We start from the raw sequence: 19,751 nt of genomic DNA on the forward strand, positions 1-19,751 counted from the left end.
AAAAATTAAAAAATAGAATTGCCATATGATCTGGCTATTCTGCTTCTGAATATATATTATACACATATTCAGAATATATATTCTGAATATGTGTATAATATATATATATTCAGAATATATATAATATATATATTCAGGACATATATATATAATATATATATAATATATATATTCAGGACATATATATATATTATATATATATATATTTGAAAGCAGGGATTCAAAGAGATATTTGTATATACCCACGTCCATAGGAGCATTATTCGCAATAGCCAGAAGGTAGAAGCAACCCAAATGTCCATTGACAGATGAATAGATCAACAAATTGTGATGTATTAATATGATGAGATATTATACAGCCTTAAAAGGGAAGGAAATTCTAACATGCAACAACATGGATGAATCTTGAGGCCATTATGTTACGTGAAATAAGCCAGACATAAAAGGACAAGTACTGTGTGATTTTGCTTATATAAGGAGGTATCTAGAGTAGTCAATTAATAGAGATACAGAGTAGAATGGAAGTTGGAATGGAGAGTTATTATTTAATGGGTACAGAGTACAAAATGAAAAGAGTTTGGAGACAGGATAGTGATGATGGCACAATAATGAGGATGAATGTACTTCATGCCACTGAACTGTACACTTAAAAATGGTTAAGTTGGTAAGTTTTATATTATGTACTTTTTACCACAATAAAAAAATGAGGAGCAACACAAATTTCTGACAATACAGTAAAAAATTAAAAAACAACAGCAACACCGTAGTCTCAATTCTTAGAATTCTACCAAAATGCTTGAAGGCAAAGCCTTTTCATGATACCCTATCCAGTGTGCTTTTAAATTTAGAGAATTAAAAAAAAAACTTAAAGAATTCTAAATTTTAAAAATTTTTAAAAATTTTGTAATCACTTCAAATGTGAGGAATATCCTTATTTTAAAAATGTATACCGGGGTGCCTTGGTGGCTCAGTCAGTTGAGCGCCCGACTTCGACTCAGGTCATGATCTCACAGTTTGTGAGTTCAAGCCCCGTGTCAGGCTGTGTGCTGACAGCTTAGAGCCTGGAACCTGCTTTGGTTTCTGTATCTCCCTCTCTGTCTGCCCCTTCCCCGCTCATGCTCTGTCTCTCTCTGTCTCAAAAATAAACATTAAAAAATTTTTTTTAAATAAAATTGTATACTGTTGACTAATTTACAAATTACATTAGCCAAATTATTCCCTGACATTTTTTTTCATTCATTCAACATATTATATTGAGTGCATTCTATGTGTCAGATTTTCAAATAGGCATATAGAGCCCTAGACACACATGCTCTCTGTTCCCATGAAGCTTCTAATCTAGCAATTATTTTGCAAAATCATCTCACAACAGGGTAGGCTAGGTTTCTCAAGAAACCCAAGGATAAGCCAAGTATGTTTTCCTTAGAAACAAATTATAATAAATTTAAAAAATAATAAAATATAAATTGATAGTGTGTAAAATGTGAAAAATTTCTTCTCATTACCATCTCCTTGCCATAGTCCCTCTATTTAAAAGTAGAAGTAGTTGACAGTTTTGTATCCTTACAAGTCTATTTCTATGCATTGATAGACAAATAGTTCTATACCTCATTCATAATTATTAACATTGTATCACAGATATTATCCTGTGCTAGTCCACTTAGATTCTCCTCATTCTTTTTTAACAACTACTTGTTATTCATTTCTTTGTGTCACAATTTATTTAACCATTGATGGACATTTAAGAACTTTGCAAAATTTTCACCTATTACATATAATCTGCTGTAAACATCCATGTATAATTTATTATTGATTTATTTTGACTATATTAATAAGACAATAGATAGAGAAATATATAGCCCAAAATTTAAAAGTTGTTAGATACTGCTAACTACTCCCCTCCAAAAGTTGTACCAATCTAGAGTTCATGTTATAGGGTACATATTTTAACCTCCTTGACAACACTGGATTTTATTCATCTTAATTTTGTACTGATCAGATGGGAAAGACATGATGTATTTGTCTGAACTTTAGTATTATATGTTGGCCATTGACTCTACCAATTTTTGTTCCTTTCTTCCTTACTAATAAATATTGAAATAATATTGAATGCAGTGAGGCAGGCATTGCTCAGTAACAAGAATATAGCAATGAAAAAGAGAGCCAGAATTCTGCCTTCATAGAGCATAGACACTAGTAAAAGAAACTTCCATGTAAACAAGGAAGTAAAACAATCTCTGGGAGTGGTAAATGCTCAGAAGAAAATCAAAGGGAAGTATAGGGGTATAGGAAATGTTGGGGCACAAGATAGGATGGTCAGAAAAGACCTCTTTGGGAGGGAAAACTAAGCAGAGATTGAAAGAGGAAAGGTATGCCCCTTTTGAAGAGTTGGAAAGACAATCCTTTATAGAAATGCCCTGAGGGGTTCGACCTTGGCTTTCCTGAGGAATGTTGGGAGGTGAGAGCTACCGGAGAATAGAGACTGAAAGGAAGAGTGGTAGATGAGGTCAGCAACAGGACCAGTGTCTGTAATGACTAGGGGTTTTCCCTCTCTAAATTTTAGGAATTCCCATAGTAATCTATGTGAATAACTGTAATCTCTGAACAACTAATATTTTGGTTTGAAATTAGAGACTTGTTTTGAAAATAACATCTTCATATTCTTTCTATTTTCCTTAAAACCTGTGTGCTATTCTCAAATTATTCTTTGCTTTACTTACCTCACTTACTCTCCTAGAATCTCAGAGACAATTTTCTTTTTTATTTTTTTTTAAGTTTATTTATTTATTTTGATAGAAAGAAAGAGAGAGTTTGTGTGCAAGCAGGGGATGGGCAGAGAGAGAGGGAGAGAGGATCCCAAGCAGGCTCCTTGCTGTCAGCGTAGAGCCCAACATGGGGCTCCATCTCACCAACCGTGAGATCATGACCTGAGTGGAACTTAAGAGCTGGACGCTTAACTGACTGAACCACTCAGGTGCCCTGACAATTTTCTTTACCCTACAAAGCACTTGATATTATTTGCTCTAAATATACATCCATTTCAACGCGGACATGAAAGAAAGTCTATTTCTAGTCCCATACTTACTTACACAAAACTTATAGAGCTGGGAAGTTCCTCTATGCAGATTGACACTGGTGTGACTTCTTTTTTACACAATCATATACTCTTAGAATTAGTCTTATTACTCTAAATTTACACATATAATAAAAGTGATGTACTTTGTTTCCTGCAAAATAGCATTGCATTGGGAGTTAGAAGATTGGAGAAACAGTTTACCTTCTGCCACATACTAATTCTGTGGTCTTGAGAGTCTCTTGGTCTTCTTGGAACTAAAGTCCAATAATTGTTCAAAAGAAGATGTTGGAAATGATTTTGAAAGGATTAAATTATTATCATTATCATCCCTAGCACCAATTATGGTAACTGGCACATAGTAGATCGTCAATATTTTAGTGAAAGAATGAATTCACTAATATTGCTTCTCAAGGGTGCAGTTAAATGCCCCATTAGATAACTTACTGAGTGATCATGATGTTCTCTTTCTTAGAGTGTTTGATGGAGAAGGGATGGACCAAAATGATGTGGGTAAATCAGCAAACATTAATTAAGCCTTTATATGTGCCAGAGTCTATGCTAGTTCCTGGAATGCCAGGAAGGAGTAGGAAGAATGTTTATTCACAGGTATTTTTGTTTGATTCTTACAAGGAAACCAATTATCTAGTTATTGATAGGTTTTTATATCCCTCATATATTCTGTGAAATGTTAGGACTATTCAGAACTATTAGAATTATTGAGCTTTGAGTTCAGATAAACTGCATAAACAACTCTTATCAACTGGATTTAGTTTTAACCACTTCTCGTCTTAATTCAGTAAAGCCAGGTTCACAAGACATGAAAGTCAGTGAGCTCTCCCAAAACAGTGGGTTGGAACCAAGCTCCTCAGTGGAATTATCTGGAGAGATTTTAACCACTCCTAGTTCCTGGACCCCAGTTTGAGAGATTTTGATTTAGTTGGTCTGATATGGCCCTGAGTATCAGTCTTTTTAAAAACTCCTCAAGTGATTCTAATATGTGGGTAGGATTGAAAATCACTGTTTTATTAATTTCATTGTTATATCTATTCTGGGCATTTCAGGAATGACTAATTTCACATATATATTTAAAATTATTTTTAAATTAAATTAAATTTAATTTAATTTGATTTTTTAAGAGAGAGTGAGCAGGGAAGAGGGACAGAGGGAGAGAGAGAGAATGAATCCCAAGCACGCATCATGCTCAGTGTGGACCCTGATGCAGGGCTAGATCCCAGGACCCCGGGATCATGACCTGAGCGGAAATCAAGAGTTGGATGCTCAACCAACTGAGCCACCCAGGCATTCCTAACATTCTTTTTTAAATGGAGAGGATTTAAATCCTATTAGTCTTTAATAACCAGCAATACTATTGACTTTTGTAAGTTTTGCTCCCTGAGCAGTACAGCCTGGCAACCTAAAGCCCTTTGGCCAAGAAATCTCTGTGCAATTTTTAAGCTGAAGAACTCTTGGTAACAGTCTACTGTGTCTAAGCCAGTTAGAACCCACTCCTCATAATACAGAAAAGTATTATTTTTTTGGAGTGGTTTCTAGGAGTTTCATTGGTCTTTCATGGCCCACCTAAAATTTAATGCAACATTTTCTATGTAGATACCAGTGGGTATTTTGGGTGAGGGGAAGTCCTCTGTTTTAAATCAGATATTCAAAGGGGACTGTGAACTCTTCTAGGAATGTTAAAAGAACCACTGCCCACTAGTATAAAAACACATGGAATACCTCGTGTTTGGAGAAGAAAGTGCTAAGGTTTGATGTCTCTCTAAAAACCAGTCTGATAAGAATTGGGAGGGTGGTTCTTGACACTCCAGAAAAAAATTGAGAATGCCTCCTACTTCTTCCCACTACGTTTCTAAGAATGACTCCACCACAGAGGAAGGTGAATGTGAAAGGCTTCAATATATCCAAGTATCTTTCCTTTCTGGAAGTGAGTCATTACAGTTTCTTCTTACTGCACTTTCTGTTCCCTCAGAATTTAAAGAAACTTTTTTTACTTCTTGCATTTTGAAACTTTTTCATATACTTATTATTGTTTGGTATTATAATTATGTGTATTTGTTTCTTTGTTTATTGTCTGTTTTGTTCAGTTGAAAAGCATCATATGGCCTGGATGCTGTCTTATTACAATTATTGTATTTTTCACTGATACTGTTTAGGATGGTGCCCAGCATATATTAGGTGCTCATGAAATGAAATATTTGCCAAATAAACCATAAATCAATGTTCAGTGGCAGTAGCCACTATCCACTTCCTCACTTGACTCTGGGGAAGTTATTGCAAAGTCCATTCACTGTCTCCATTTATGATATTTGGAGCCAAGGTGATTCCAACAGAAGGTATAACTCAGTTTGTGGAGTAAACAAATAAATATATGCCAGAATAACTGGCATATAATCATGGTTGATTCTAAGACATTTATAGGTCTGACATGTCTCTTAAATTATTGATTTGTTGATCAATTGAATAACAGAGACCACTTGACTTCATTCTTAAATTTATGTACATAGGCTGATGAGAAGTACAGGGAGGTTCAGTAGGGAAAAAAAAACAAAACAAAACATTGAAATGGGATTCCAGATACTTGGGGTCTAGATTTGCCTCTGCTACTATGAGACTTGGGAGGAATAAGTTTATCTCTGAATAAGTGGGTTGAACCAGCTGATTAGTGAGGTCCTTTCCATACCTAAGATTTCAGGCACGTTTGATTCCCAAAGCAAGGATTGATAAGTATGGGGGATTGACATATAGGATTCACATCTCTTGGAAACCTTTAAAACAGTAATGAATAGCAAAGGAATTTACCTTTCTGTGTTTTGGCTCACTGATAAGCAGTGTATGAGAGTCTATCATGATTTAATCTTCAAAATACCTATTTTCTTAACTATGGCCAGCCGTATCTGGGATGTGTTAACAAATTACTACTTTTGTCTTAATAGAATTCATTTTCTTGTTCTTGTAAGACTTGAGCTAGATGTCCTTTTTGACCTTTTAGAGGGCTTACCTGTATTCTAACACAGCCCACAGCATTTTCCATACCATACTATTTCTGTTTCTCACTAGAGGGACTATGAACTCCAAAGGCTAGGCATAATAAGAACTTAGCCCATAGTAGATGTTCCTTCAATTTTGGTTAAATGAATGAATAAATGAATAGAACATTTGCTATGGTTACAGCTAAATAAGCCAGTAAGTCAGAGTTTTCCCTACTTTTTTGAAATTGGAATAATTGATTTCCAAATAACAGTGTTACACTGGGATTATTGTTTATTTGCAAAAGCTCATGCTCCATGAGCATCAAAACTTGACACTGAGGTTCAAATGGCAGTGGAACCATATGGTGTAATTCTATACATCCATGAAAAGGCACAAAACCACAGTATCAGATAAAAACCTCACCAAATGTTAGAGCTACTAGAAACCTTGACTACAACATAGTCATTTTGGTGGTAAGGAAACAGAAACCCAGGAGTTAAACTAATGTGTTCAAACTTCTTGATAAGGAGTCCATAAACCTGAGCCCATAACCCAAGCTTTCTCATTTCCCCTCTTGTCCTTTAACCCTCATGTACTACACAGTCTCAATCTCCTGTGCTTAGATTGAGAACAAAATTAAAATCCTGTTGCTTTCTCTGTTTTCTGCTCTTCAGCCTGGCCACTTTTTGGGAATTGAACACCTGCAGTAGTGTCCTCTCCTTCATGTACCTCACAGTGTTTCAATGCAGTTCACTTGCTGCACCAGGTAGGTTTCCTCCCTCACCTCTTTCTCTCTTTGTTCAGCCTTTGAATGGACCTGTAATTCAGGAAGTTGACAGGGAGCATGAAAGGATTGGAAAGGCAGCAGATGGAGTGGAGGGAGGAGGGAAACAGGAGTCTGAAAATGGCCTGGAGGCAGCTACTACCTGGTGGCTGAAGCCCACAGATGCGTTGCTTGACTTTGAAGAAATGTACACACATATTCTCATGAATATTCTCACATGACAGTAATATCATACAGTTGCAGAGCACGTTGCAGACAACTCCTAAGAGAGGTGATACAGGGTGTGAGGCAGCCTGGATTTAGGTATTATTAAGATTCCTAGTGTAAAAATTTATTGTAAGTAATTTACTGTAAAACAATCTGCGGGTTTTTGGTAGGCTTTAAAAATTCTCTAAATTTTAGCTTCTCGATCTATAAATAGGGTGTATAAGTTTCCTAGGTCTCTTTTCGCTCTGTCTCCACATGGCTTTTCCTCTGCATGTGCAACATGTCTGTGTCCAAATTTTCTCTTTTTTTTAAAGGGCATCAGTCAGATTAGATTAGAAACTACTTTAAAGACCTCATATTAACTGAATTATTATTTTAAAGACCTTATCTACAAATAAGGTTACTTTGTGAGATACTGGCAATTGGGACTTCAGCGTATGAATTTTGTGGGGGACACAGTTCAGCCTATAACATGGAGCATATTTTATAATCCTCTTAGGGTTTGTCTTGAAGATCCAATGACATTTATATATGAAGTGCTTTTCAAATTTTAATTTGCTATATAAATGAAGAGCCTGACATTTAGCAATAGGAATCTTTAAATCCTTATTTTTAGAACCCACAAGCTGAATGGTTAAATGTTCAGTTTTATAGGTTTATTACAGGGTCGTGATGTTTAAATATTAATACACTTCTATATGTTTTGATATATATTTTTTATTTCTTGGTATTTCATACACCCTTTTCCCTCCCATCTCCCACCTGTTAAACATATCCCCTGGTATGGGTTGCATAAGGTGGACAGAGCAGAGAGAGAGAGGGATCTCTCTGCCTTTTGCCATTCTAGATGCACAGACAGAGTGAGTGCACACAAAGTCTAAGCAGAGGGGATCTTGACAAACCCACAGACATTCCTAGTCCCCGGTGCAGCACAGAAACATAGTAGGGAGAATTACAAGACCTGCAGGTCGAAGTGGACAACAATGAGGAAAGTTGCTGTGGAAACCTTATGATCTGACAACTAGGAGCCAGACAGAATGAAAGATGTCTCAGAATCTCTATATGGAAAATGGACATCTGGAACAGTATCTCAGCAAGAAACCACTGGCATCCTCGCAGAGGACTAGCTGGGGGAGGGATTATTTACCAAAGGAATGATTACAAATGTGTGAGTACAGTGTAGAGTGCAGGAACCTGGGGCTAGCACTGTTAGCTCTGCTAGGCCTGAAAGGCTGAAGGGAGAGCATGACATTAGAAACCAGAAGAAAAAGAATCATATAGAGAAGACTGATTCTGTCTGGAGCAGAAAGAAGGGAACCCTGTCGACGTGCTCCCTTTAATTCAGGCTCCAGGACAAATTGCTGGGGTGGAGGTGAGGTGAGAATGAATCTGGAGTATCAAATAGAAGATTTTCCATGGCCATAGTTCTTGGCACTACATGTCCCAAAACGTTGGCATAATCCTAGAGGTAGGGAACAATGTGGGCATGAACCGGTTAATACTGAGTTTCTACCACTGTAGCAGAATGGGGACTCGAAATAGAAAGTGAACTGAATTATAGAAAAAGACATATGTTATAACTTCTTACAAAATATGAGATTTGGACTGAGAATTGTATCCACCTCATATAATCCATAAATCTAGTGTTATATATACCATACACATGTGTATCCATACACATACGCATGCACACACACACACACACACACACACACACACACACACACAACACCAAATGACAATGCAGATGACATTTACATTGGAGTATAAGATAGACAAAAAAGTGCTGGCAGAGAGAAAGAAAGTCTGAGATGAGTAAGAAATCAGTAGGAGTGCATTATGTCAGAAATGTCAAGCAAGGAATGAGGAAATGGGATTTGGAATGGCAGGAGCCACTGGTATTATGAGCTGGAGACTCCTTGACTGACACTGAGCACTTATGGGGAGCAGCAGAGAAATTCTTTCTTTGATCTAGGATGAGGCCAAGAGGCAGAGCAGCAAGTATCAGCTAGGAGAAGACAAGAAGGAGGAATGGGGTCCCGGTGGGACAGAGGGAAGCTTGCTTTTCCACCTTCTTATTCTCACTTCCAGTACACCTGCAGGCTGGCTGTGCCTCTAAGTCCTCAGGAATCTCCTCTTTTAACCTAGTGTGACTGGGGCTCAATTCCATGGTGTCTGTTGTAAATTTTACAATTATTTTCTACAGCTCATTTAAGTTTTTGAAACTCAACCCCCATTCTTCATGACACAGAAAATGAAATCTAAACACTTGATCAAATTTATTTACTATTTGTCACTTTGTGTTGGAAATTGTCACAGTCAGGATTGTTTTACTTTCTTTTTCTTCCTCTTCCCAGGTTGAGGTTCTGAGGGCCCTGAACCATGGTTATTGATGGCATTAGTAATGAGGGAAAGTCCACTGTTAGTATTCTGTTTCACATAGTACTTGACCCTTTGAGTTATAGCTAGTTATTATCTGGTCCTAATGTTGTCCTCATTGACCTTGGCAATCTGCTGAAATGTGGTCACAGCCTATTCTAACCTTCTGTGCAACAGTCCACACCCTTTGTAGCAGGGTTCCTACATCCCAGCCATGAGTTCCATCCTCCCCCTCCTTTCAACTTCACATGCAGAATTAACCTTGAAGAGTATAAAAGCTTCAAATTATCGCTGATATTGAGATAATATTTCAGGAAAAGAAATGATCTGGGTGAGGGAGAGGGAGAGAGACAGAGAGAGAGAGAGAGAGAGAGAGAGAGATTGATTCCAACTAAGGGCTTTTTCTTTTCTTTTTTTTAAATAAATATGGTTTTTAATTCAGAGTGGTCTAGTTTCAAATCCTATTTTGGTTACTTATTAATTGTGTGGTATTGGGAAGCTTAGTTAAAATTGCGGAATGTGTTTCTATAACTGCAAAATTAGGAAAAGAATGTCTACTTCTGGGGAGGCGGAGGGGATACAAGGACCTGGAATACTATATGTGATTGATAAATGTTGCCTGCATTTTATTTCATTCCATTAATGATGCAGGCTTATTGTGGGCACAGTGAGAGGAAAGGAATGACCATAAATTAAAATGTTGACTTGTTTTCAGTTACTCTTTTTTCTCCTTTGTGCAGCATCCTCTCTGGTCTTGGCAATCTCCTAAGCCCAGTGGGTGTGGGAGATAATTATGGGTGAGGGTTGCCTCAGGGATCTTTAATAGCAGCTCCTCTTCCAAAAGCAGATCAGGTACAATGGATAATATCTTTGATTAATTTTGGTGCCTTGTAAAATTAAACTTTATTCTGTGTAAAAGTTTTACACATCATAATGGAGACATTGTAGATCAATGAGTAAGAGAAAGATTGCTTAATAAATCTTATTTGGACAAGTGTTTAGCTACTTGAAGAAAAATTAAATTTGGATTCTCATTTAACAGCATAAACCAAAGTCTGTTTTATCAAGATTAAAAAGGCAGGGGCGCCTGGGTGGCTCAGTCGGTTGGATGTCCAACTTCAGCTCAGGTCATGATCTCGCGGTCCGTGAGTTCGAGCCCCGTGTCGGGCTCTGTGCTGACAGCTCAGAGCCTGGAGCCTGTTTCGGATTCTGTGTCTCCCTCTCTCTGACCCTCCCCTGTTCATGCTCTGTCTCTCTCTGTCTCAAAAATAAATAAACGTTAAAAAAAAAAAGATTAAAAAGGCAATTTTAGAATATCAAAGTTAATTTGACCTACCAGAAATAAAAGGTGATTATTTTCCAATTTCTGGATAAGGGAGGAAGAATTCATAAAGGAAAGGAATAATACATTTGACTGTAGAAAATACAAAATTTCTCCGTATCAGTATTATGAACAAATTTAACTACACATATGACATAATATTAATATCCCTAATGTTTAAGGCAGTTAGTTATATAAATTGATACAACTCCAATATGTTAATGAGTACAAGACATGAACAGATAATTTATTTAGTAGGTAGAAATGATTAATGCATGCTTTAAAAAGTATAATGTTACTAAATGCTCAAAAAGATAAAAGTGAAATGAGATAACATTTTCACCTACTGAATTAAAAAATATGAGAACACTCAATTTTGCTGAGGGTCACTTCTTATATAATACTGATGAGAGCTTAAATTGGTTTGCTACTTTGGAGAATAATTTGACAATATGTATGAAAATTCTTAAAAATGTTTACATCGTTTAACCAAGAAATCCAATCTCAGGGCATGAATGATAAACAAAAAATTCTTAAATTTAAGAAAAGCTTCATTATAATAGCTTTAATTCATTGATTGCTTACCATGTGACTGGCTTTGCTTGAATAATTCACTTCTCACCAAAACTCCTAAGTTGCTGGGCCAGGATTTGAACTTACATCTGTCTGCTTCAAATTCTGCTTGTATTCTTTGTTACTATTTTATCCTACACAAAGATACCTTTCATGATATAATAGTGAAAATTTAGAAATACTTAAAAAAAAATCTATTAATAATGTAATAGTAAAACAAGCTACGGTTAATCGATTCCATACAATACAGTGCAGCTAGAAATGATATAGAAAGTGCTTATTTTCAATCATTTTCAATGAAAATAGTGTAAAATAATTTGGTATATTTCTTCTGTGATTTTAAATATTTAAAGGAGATAGATACAGAAAAGAATACCAGTTAATAGTAGTTGCCTTTGATTTGTAATATACTGGTCCTTTTCTTCTTTATCTCTATACTTTTGTGGTCTTCTCAGATTTTGCAATCAAAATAGATTATCTTATATTCAGGAAAAAGTAAATTTGAATTAAAAAGTTTGTGGAGACTTTTAGGTTTTTAAGGCTTGATAGGAGATGTATAATCTTCATTAGGTTAAATTCTTAGTCACATACTCTGTCAAAAGAAAAGTGCTCTAAAAATTGACAAATCCAATGAAAATAGGCAATAGTTGTGAGGTTAGATTATTATTAGTGTAATTAGATAAAATCTGTTAGTGTCATATAAATAAACAATATCTGTATCAACGTTATAGACTTAAGACGGTTGATTTACCTATTGAAAATACAAGGATTGAGAACCAAGTTATAAATCTAATAAAGTTTCCAATATAATGTAAAAAGAGGTTATCTTAGTAATGACTTTCCCTGTGACTATATATGATCTTTAGGAATTTAAATATCTTAATCAATTGGCTGAGAGTTTTCTTTCCTTGACTTACATGGCAAAACATGGATAAATATTTTTTAGGTGCTATCATCAAAATTGCACAACCTGATATTTTTTAAAGCAATTTCTGCAGAAGTGTCATCTTTTGGGAGCCCCATCTAGCTTTAGAAAATAAGCTTTGCCATAACACATTTAGAACAAAGGCAGTGATTTTATATTTATTTTTATTTTCATGGTTACAATCCCCTTAATTCCACAATTAACGTTGTAATGATTTGATTATGATCAGTTTGTAGGAATATTAACCACTCTTGGTATCTTCTCACCTCATTAACTAGCAAACTAGGCACTGACTATTGATGATAACCAGTTTCTCATGGACTGTTGCTCAGTATTACCAAATCTTTTTAGTTTTATGAAGCCATTTCCATTAGAGAATGAATAGATTTTCTATTTTTTTTCTTTTTAGCATATGTTGAGATCACATGAAAATAAATATGACTTTATCACCTCGTTTCCAATTTTTTTATCCTAAGAAGCAGCAGCACCTATTCATTGTTTCAAATAGCGCAGCGTTAAAAATTGTTTCTTAAATCAATGTTTCAAATAAGTGGAACTAGTTTAGCTAAAATGGCACTGCTCATTTAACCTGGTATATTGCTAACAAGAGTGTTGGGGGGAAAAAGTTGAAATTAAAAAAAAAATAGTGGTGGTAGTTTGGTTATAATCATTAAGGAGTAATAATATTGAGTTTGATTTATAAGTTGGAAAGATTATGGTGAGGGAAACAAACCAAATTCAGCCAATTTGAGAGTGTATTTGTTCTCAGGACCCTGATGAATGTTTATGGTTTGAGTGAATTGGAGCCCACCAGCATTGCCAAAACACCTGGAAGGGATGTGCATGGAAGAGAAGAGTGTTCTATGTTATACATCTATTTAAGGTAAATAACTATTTAGACAAAAAAGAAGAGGAAGGTCATCATTTACAGCACTATTTTCTCAGCATTACAATTTTCACTGCTTTTCCCCCTTAAAAAAAATAAAAGTAATTTATGCATATTTCCTATGAATTCCCAAATAAGTTTCCCTTTTCCACTTTTCTAATGGAATATCATTTTCTTTTTGTTTATAGAAACTTTTCATGTAACACAGCTATTTTTGTGCTTATTTCAAATACTTCCTCTTTGTTACTTCATGTGATTTTATTTGTGAATCTCTTATATTGGTTTTACCTTTCCCCTCTGTATAACCAACTAGATTTTAAGGATATAAGTAAAGAGAGGAATTGTATTTCATTTTTCTTCTAGAGAGGTAAATTGGAGCTCAGAAAAGTTAAGTAATTTAATTAAGCCAATAGACCAGTGTTTACTAAAATTTATCTTGTGCGTCATTAGATTTAAGGCAGGTATAATCATACACACATACACATGGTTTAGTGGCCAAATTAGTTTAGGAAAGACTGCGTACTATGTAAATTCTCAGTGAGTAACAATAAATATTATATACCAAAAACAGAAATATTTCTGCAGCAAGCAAAGTGATCTATTCATCTATTAAGCTTATTTGAATGCATAGTGTCATTTGTTTTGCTCTTACATCTTTCGTTTGAGGGTTTTTGTTTTCTTTTTGCTTCTTGAGTTAAACTTATATATATATAGGTATATTAAACATATATATATATATAGGTATATTAAACATATATATATATGTATATATATATATATATATATGTTTTTCAGTAAATGCCTTTTAGGTTATAAATTTCCTTCTAAAAACCTCTTGAATTGTATCCCACAGGCTCTAAAATGACGTAATTCTTTGCCACATAGTTCTAGATATTTTGCTTTTTGCATTAGGATTTCAGGTTTAATCCATAAATTGCTGAAGATATATTAATAAGTATCTTTACTCTGTGTATTCTTAGTGGGCCACAACTAATTCACCTTTTAGATATAACATGGCACAGCATATAGTAGATATTTCCTGAAAGCTGGTTTAAGTGAACTGAATCTTTTTTGAAATCACTTAGACTGACAGAAGTGAGTCTCAAATATACATCTCTTGATTTTTTTAGTCAGATTTATTGAGAAATAATTTACTTATAATAAAATTCACCCTGTTTATAAACTTGACACATGTATACAGTCATGCAACCACTACCACGATTAGGATAAAGATGATTAGCTCCCCACAAAGTTCTTTGTTTTGTAGTCAGTTCCCCCTCCCATCTCCAGGCAACCATTGAACTCTTTTTGTCAGGATAGTTTTGCCTTTCTAGAATGTCATAGGAATAGAAGCATATAGTAGGTAGCCTTTGTGTCTTCCTTCTTTCACTCAATGCATTTGAGATTCTTCCATGTTGTTACATGTAATAGTAGTTTTATTCCTTTTTATTGTTGAGTAGTGTTCCACTAGTTGGCTATGACATAGTTTATTATCCATTCACCAGCTGATGGATGTTTAGTTTGTTTCCATTTAGGTAGTTTTTAGCAATTATGAGTGAGGCTTCTATAAACATTCGTGTACAGGTGTTGTGAGGACATAAGTTTTTATTTCTCTTGGGCAAACACCTAAGAGTGAAGTTGCTGGATGTTCTGATAATTGTGTGTTAGTGATGGGGATTGGTGGTGGAAGAGGAGTGGATAGGCTCTCTGATGTCCTACTGCAGGATAGTGTTTCCTGGTCCTTCCAGCAGTGATAGCACACCTGTAACATATTAACATAATATCATGGGGCTGACTCCATACTGTTTCCTGACCCCCCTCCAGGGCCAAAGGAGTTTTTCTTCTACATTTTCCCATCAGCAGTAGGTCTTTACCTGTGCCTGGTAGTGACAGAGTTTTCTCTGCCCCTCTCACAGAGGTTTAAGGTTTTGCTACTTATGAGAGGATGGTCTGGGCAGGGTGTCTGGGGTTCATGCTTTCCCCACAGCAGCAGTCGCTGTCTTCCAGCTGGCCCGTACCACACAAGGGACTCTCTCAGGTTGTCTACTGTGCTATCATCTTTCTCATGAGCACCTGCTGGGGTCCACGGAAAAGAGCCTGGGAGTAAGTACCAATTCCTCTTATGTCCGGGGCTGCCAGGGGTTTCATACTGTCATACTACCCACACTCAACCTTTACCAATTCTTTAAAGGTTTGGTTGATGTTTTTTTAAACTCAGTTGTAGGGTGGTCAGTGCTTTTTCTCCCATTCTCTGCCACCTGTGAGCCAGTCCATGGGTACTTGATTCAATTTAATTTTATTCAAATATAAACTTAAACTAAAAACAATTCAGCATAGTTTAATTTCTTGTATTGCCTTTCTATTGGGGCATTAATGGAGGGAAAGTTAGATGATTGGGAGGATCAAAATCTGAATCCAAAGAGATGTGTTCTCAAACTAGCCTCCCACAGACACTGGGGTTTGGCTACAAAATTTGACTGAGTTGCTTTTTTCCCAAATACTCAGAAAATAGTTAAATTCATGGGTTGAATTTTCTGAATTCTAAGATTCTACCTCATAATTTGTTATTATTGTAAAACCTTGGTAACTGCTGCTGATTGTTTGCTCAGTGGTACATGCAGCTGGGTAAACAATGAGCATGAAAATGGCAAATTGGACAGCCAGTCAAGCTTTTTCATCACTTTATAAGGTAATTTGGGTTCATCTTATATTGTTTTAACTTGATAAAACATTTTCCTGAAAATTTTTGTGTGGTTTGGGAGTATAGAAACACATATCATTTTAGAGATGCTTAAAAAATTTGCATTCCCTGTAGAAACTCAAAGTAGTTTTGTTGAGAAACACTGCAAAGCAAAGGGGATGATGTAACCAAAAAATAGGATCAGTAAAAGGTCTTTGATTTCAATCTCATATTATTTCTGTTACTGTGCAAATTTTTACGATAGTGGCTCATGTTATGTAAAGTAGTTTGAAAAGGAAGGATTTCAGCAAAACATATTTAAACACCTAAAAGGAAGATATGTGAAGCCTAAATACAAAGCTTAATCATGTACTTAATCATGGGGGAGAAGCTAGGTGTGTTTCAATAAATTTTCATTTATGCCAATTTTTATCTTATAAAAGGATGTGGAAAGTCTTCCAGGACTGATTTGAAAATAGCTGAAATATATCCTGAAGAATTTTCAACTTTTGCAAAATTCAGTGAGTGAAATAAGTGATAATTCTGTAAGGCATAGGGTGTCTGTACTTATTAGAGTTGAAGGCATTCTGGGATATAAGGTCCCTCTCCAAATCTGAAATATATTTGTATATTTAAACATATGCAATGTGCACTCTCAACAATAACCAAATTATGGAAAGAGCTTAAATGTCCATCAACTGATGAATGGATAAAGAAATTGTGGTTTATATACACAATGGAGTACTACGTGGCAAGGAGAAAGGATGAAATATGGCCCTTTGTAGCAACATGGATGGAACTGGAGAGTGTTATGCTAAGTGAAATAAGCCATACAGAGAAAGACAGATACCATATGGTTTCACTCTTATGTGGATCCTGAGAAACTTAACAGAAACCCATGGGGGAGGGGAAGGAAAAAAAAAAGAGGTTAGAGTGGAAGAGAGCCAAAGCATAAGAGACTCTTAAAAAACTGAGGGTTGATGGGGGGTGGGAGGGAGCGGAGGGTGGGTGATGGGTATTGAGGAGGGCACCTTTTGGGATGAGCACTGGGTGTTGTATGGAAACCAATTTGACAATAAACTTCATATATTGAAAAAAAATTTAAAAAAATAAACATATGCAATGTAAATATAATTTGGTTAGGGTGGGGGTGGGGTATAATTGAAATAGGCAAAGGGAGGTACAAACTTCCAGTTCTAAAATTATATATAATATCTATAATTTTGATATATGTCATATATAATTTATACATAAATATATAAATAAGAATAATTATATAAATATAAATGCGTGTGTGTGGATGGGTGGATAGATAGATAGATAGATAGATAGATAGATAGATAGATAGATAAAACTTAGTTGGATGGGGTGCCTGGGTGGCTCAGTTGGTTAAGCATCCAACTCTTGATTTCAGCTCAGGTCATGATCTTGGCTCAGGTCATGATCTCATGGTTTGTGAGTTCGAGTCCCACGTCAGGCTATGTGCTGACAAAGCAGAGCCTGGTTGGAGTTCTGTCTCTCTCCCTCTCTCTCTGCCCCTCCCTGTTTCAAAATAAATAAATAAACTCTAAAAAAAACTTGATTGGTACCTATATATATTTTCTAGTAATATTTTCTTCTAGAAAATGTGTTTCTAGTTTATACAATAGAACTAAATATATCAATATTTCATGGTACTCTGCGAAGAGTACTATGATTTCCAAATAATATATCACATGTGTTTGAGTGGGCTTTGATGTGTTTTCCACATGACCTATTTTGGATTTGGGGCATACTCTTGGATAAAAATTTGGCTCTGAAAAGTGATTGTGTTTCAATTTCCTCATCTGTAAGATGGGAATAATAATAGTGCCTCCTTCACAGAATTGTTATGGGAAGTAAATGAGGCATTGCTTGTAAACTGCTTGTTTCAGTGCCTGGCTATAATAAGTGTTCATTAGAATTTAGTTATTATTAGTACCTAAAACATAGAGGTGGTCATGGGATTGTTTTCAGGCCCTGGAGAAGAGCTATGTATCTTTGTAGTGATACCTCCATTTGAGACGGAAGGGACAATAGTGATGATGTTCCCTGACCCATTAATTTATAGCATTTGTTGTAAGAATCAACTGAGATAATGCTTGTTAATCCACATTGCTACTTTTGGGTATGCAAGTTAAAAACTTCACAATAAGAAAGAAACTGTCTTTATTATTTTATACACATCATTTTAAGAGAATCTGTCAACTTTTATTTTACATTTTTTTGTTTTATTCTCCTAGGTTTCTTTTTCTTGTTTTTAACCAACAGCTCTTTTAACCTTAAGTTTCAGACATCTCTTTCCATAATATCTTTCATCTGACAAGCATGGGTATCAATGTGGTGTGTTAGTTCAGTTCAGGTTGTAGGAAGCCCTTGTTGCCAGGATGACTGACTGGAGTGGGTTTTCCAGTTCCCTTTTTATCTCTAGAACCAGCAGAGGGAGCACCAGTCTCTCCCTATCTAAACAATCGTGATGACTTTTAAACATAGGGTGGCCCTTTAATGATTAAATTTAGAAAGATGGTGTTTGAATGAAGATGTAAAATTTAAAGTGTGAATGTCCATTAATTATTTTAATAATGCAGACAAGTTTAAACTTATTCAAAGGGGAAATTTTCTTTTCAAGACTACAGGTCATTATGGAGTGAAACTGGGAGCTACCGAGTAACTTTACCACAACATAATTTAGAATATATTAGTTTTCATTGGAAGTAGAGGGAAGGAGGAAGCTGAGAATGTCTGGAATCATTTAATAAATATTTATTGAGTGCTTGCTATGTTTCAGGTGATAAGCTAAATTATGAGGCTATAGAAATGAACCAGACTCAATCTGGGAGGCAGACCGAGAAGAAAACGTTGGGAAAATTACTTGAAAATGTCTAATTGTTAAATAAGAATTTTAAATAAAATGTTTGTTGAAAGAATGAATTATAATAGTATGTGTATTAATAATATAAAATTAACATTTTTGTATGGTGCTATAATAGCATGTGTATTAACAATATAAAATTAACTTTTTTATATGGTGCTTTAGAGTTATAGTGCTTCCACATACATTACTCATTTAATTAGACTTAGGAGAGGTTTAAAGTTCCACAAATATGAGGCACCTGGGTGGCTTAGTGGGTTAAGCATCTGATTCTTGATTTCTGCTCAGGTCATGATCTCACGGTCATGAGATCCAGCCCCACTGTGTACCTTGGTTGGGATTGTCTTTCTCTGCCCCTGCTGTCCCTCCCCTCTAAATAAATAAATTAATTAAAAGTTTCACAAATGGTGAATATATATAAGGTTTTTATACTTTAAAAGTAAGGATTATCTGCTTAAAAATAAATTCTTAGAAAACGAACATCCTCCTTTAGTATATTGGGCAATAATCCTTTTTAGAAGTTATTTTCCCACTCAGTGGAAACTATTAAATATCTATGTTTAGAAGATCAAGAAGGTTGACCAGGGGAAATAAAACTAAATATACAGCAAAAGCCTAACAAGAATTTCTTTGAGGTCATTAGACAAATCTTAGTTGAAGGAAGTACAGGGTAATGCCATTCAGAAAATTTCATCTATATGGAGAAAAAATGATCCAATAAAATTAGTAGTAACTTTGGTAGAACATCTGGGATAATATAAAATGTACATGTTTTAGATTAGGCAGTTTACCTAATATACAGACCTCAGTTCTGCACTAGAAGAGAGTAACCCAGTGAGTTAATTTTGACTTCATTATACTTTGTTGATAAAGCAAACTTTTGGTTATTAAAGACATAAAGTGAATGCATATTATGATACTTTTTAGAGATCCTAAATAAATAGGCACCCAGATCTTTCAACAACCAGACTTAATCTTACCAAGGAGAGACAAGAACTCCAAATTGATCAAATACAAATGAAGCATGTAAGGTTATGAGAAATTT

General features: G+C 35.3%; 1 long non-coding RNA gene across 2 annotated transcripts in view; it reads left to right on the forward strand.

Moving 5' to 3' along the window:
• Positions 1 to 19,751, forward strand: part of LOC109270433 (uncharacterized) — a 229,739-nt gene that overhangs the window by 73,413 nt on the left and 136,575 nt on the right. For both annotated transcript variants that reach the window (XR_002081524.2, XR_008424643.1), the window contains exon 2: positions 6,736 to 6,827. This is a non-coding gene — a long non-coding RNA (uncharacterized LOC109270433). The remainder of the gene's footprint in view (positions 1 to 6,735; positions 6,828 to 19,751) is intronic.

The sequence above is a fragment of the Panthera pardus genome, unplaced genomic scaffold, assembly GCF_024362965.1.
Source record: "Panthera pardus isolate Hobbes unplaced genomic scaffold, ASM2436296v1 HiC_scaffold_10, whole genome shotgun sequence".
NCBI classification, from domain to species: Eukaryota; Metazoa; Chordata; class Mammalia; order Carnivora; family Felidae; genus Panthera; species Panthera pardus.